General features: G+C 44.3%; 1 pseudogene; it reads left to right on the top strand.

The window, feature by feature from the left end:
• Nucleotides 1–1,811: 1,811 nt before the first annotated feature.
• LOC116561322 lies at nucleotides 1,812–2,605 on the top strand (annotated as a pseudogene).

Here is a 2,605-nt window from a genome sequence, read left to right as displayed (position 1 = left end):
ATTGTGAAAATGACCATACTGCCCAAAGTAATTTACAGATTCAACGCTATCCCCATCAAGCTACGAATGACCTTCTTCACAGAACTGGAAAAAAAAACCACCTCAAACTTCATATGGAACCAAAAGAGAGCCTGCATAGCCAAGTCAATTCTAAGCAAAAAGAACAAAGCAGGAGGAGGCATCACACTACCGGACTTCAAACTATAGTACAAGGCTACAGTAATCAAAACAGCATGGTACTGGTACCAAAACAGAGATACAGACCAGTGGAACAGAACAGAGGCCTCGAAGGCAACACAACATATGTACAACCATCCGATCTTTGACAAACCTGACAAAAACAAGCAACAGGGAAATGATACCCTGTTTAATAAATGGTGTTGGGAAAACTGGCTAGCCATGCGCAGAAAGCAGAAACTGGACCCCTTCCTGACACCTTACACTAAAATTAACTCCAGATGGATTCAAGACTTAAACGTAAGACCTAACACCATAAAAACCCTAGAAGAAAATCTAGGCAAAACCATTCAGGACATAGGTGTAGGCAAGGACTTCATGACCAAAACACCAAAAGCATTGGCAACCAAAGCCAAAATAGACAAATGGGACCTAATCAAACTCCACAGCTTCTGCAGGGCAAAAGAAACAGTCATTAGAGTGAATCGGCAACCAACAGAATGGGAAAAAATTTTTGCAGTTTACCCATCTGACAAAGGGCTGATATCCAGAATTTACAAATAACTAAAACAGATTTACAAGAAAAAAATAAACAAGCCCATTCAAAAGAGGGCAAAGGATATGAACAGATACTTTACAGAAGAAGACATACATGAGGCCAACAAACATGAAAAAATGCTCATCATCACTGGTCATCAGAGAAATGCAAATCAAAACTACATTGAGATACCATCTCCCACCAGTTAGAATGGAGATCATTAAAAAATCTGGAGATAACAGATGCTGGAGAGGATGTGGAGAAATAGGAACAGTTTTACAGTGTTGGTGGGAGTGTTAATTAGTTCAACCATTGTGGAAGACAGTGTGGCAATTCCTTAAGGATGTAGAAATAGAAATTCCATTTGACCCAGCAATCCCATTACTGGGTATATATCCAAAGGATTATAAATCGTTGTACCATAAGGATACGTGCACACGAATGTTCATTGCAGCATTGTTTACAATAGCAAAGACCTGGAACCAACCCAAATGCCCATTGATGATAGACCGGACAGGGGAAATGTGGCACATATACACCATAGAATATTACGCAGCCATCAAAAACGATGAGTTCGTGTCCTTTGTAGAGACATGGATGAACCTGGAAACCATCATTCTCAGCAAACTGACACAAGAGCATAAAATCAAACACCGCATGTTCTCACTCATAGGCAGGTGTTGAACAATGAGAACACATGGACACAGGGAGGGGAGCACTACACACTGGGGTCTGTTTGGGGGAAATGGGGGATGGACAGTGGGTGGTGGGGAGTTTGGGAGAGATAGCATGGGGAGAAATGACAGATATAGGTGAAGGGGAGGAAGGCAGCAAATCACACTGCGATGTGTGTAACTATGCAACAATCTTGCATGTTCTTCACCTGTACCCCAACACCTAAAATGCAATAAAAGATAAAATAAAATAAAATAAAAGAAGGGGAGGTGGGAGGATCACTTGAACTTGGGAGGCAGAGGTTGCAGTGAGCCGAGATTGAGCCATTGGACTCCGGCCAGGGTGACAGAGCAAGACAACCCTGTCAAATAAAATAAAATAAGGGTAAACATACACAAAAGCAGAGGAGAAAGAATATAAAGCCCTATATATCCAACCCCTGCCATAAATAATTACCAATGTTGGGTCTGTCCCATGTTCCGCCGTACGTGGCTTCTGCACAATGCCCAAATCCAAGCATGACAAGAAAGTCCCTAACCAAAATTTGCAAAAAAGGCTTGGGATTAAAACAAAGCCTGATAGAAAGAGCTCCAGAAATGTGTGGACACCTACAAGTACCTTTTCATTGCTCTGTGGCCAGCATGAGGAACAGCAAGCTGAAGGTCATACAGAATACCTGGAAGCACGGCTGGATGTTCTTTGGCAAAAACAAGGTGATGATGGTGGCCTTGGGTTGGAGCCCATTGGGTGAGTGCAAAGACAACCTCCACCAGGTCAGCAGAAGGTTGAGGGGTGAAGCAACCATATTCTCCAACCGCAGGAGGGAGGTGGTGAATGAGTGGTTCATGGAATACACAGAAATGGTCTATGGCCGAGCTGGTAACAAAGGAACTTTCACCGTGAGCATGGACCCAGGACCCCTGGAGCAGTTCCCCACTCCATGAAGCCAGCTGAGGACAGCCGGGCCTGCCCACTGCCTTTGAGAGAAGTGTGGTTACCCTGCTGTCTTGACTATGAGGTGTGCAAGGAGGGCGATGTGCTGGCCCCGGAGCAGGCTCACGTTCTGAGTCTTTCTGGGTATGAGATGGCTGAATTTAAGATGACCATCAAATACATGTGGATGCACAGTCGGAAAGGGTCCGGCAGATGGAGGAAGACCTGCCAGAGAGTGTGTCCAACTCAGCAGAAGACTTGGAGTCAGGCGATGATGACTGA

The sequence above is a fragment of the Sapajus apella genome, unplaced genomic scaffold, assembly GCF_009761245.1.
Source record: "Sapajus apella isolate SASKATOON/1434 unplaced genomic scaffold, GSC_monkey_1.0 scaffold29, whole genome shotgun sequence".
NCBI lineage: Eukaryota > Metazoa > Chordata > Mammalia > Primates > Cebidae > Sapajus > Sapajus apella.
The sequence above is the reverse complement of the archived record's forward strand: the minus strand, read 5'-3'. Positions and strand labels throughout refer to the sequence as shown.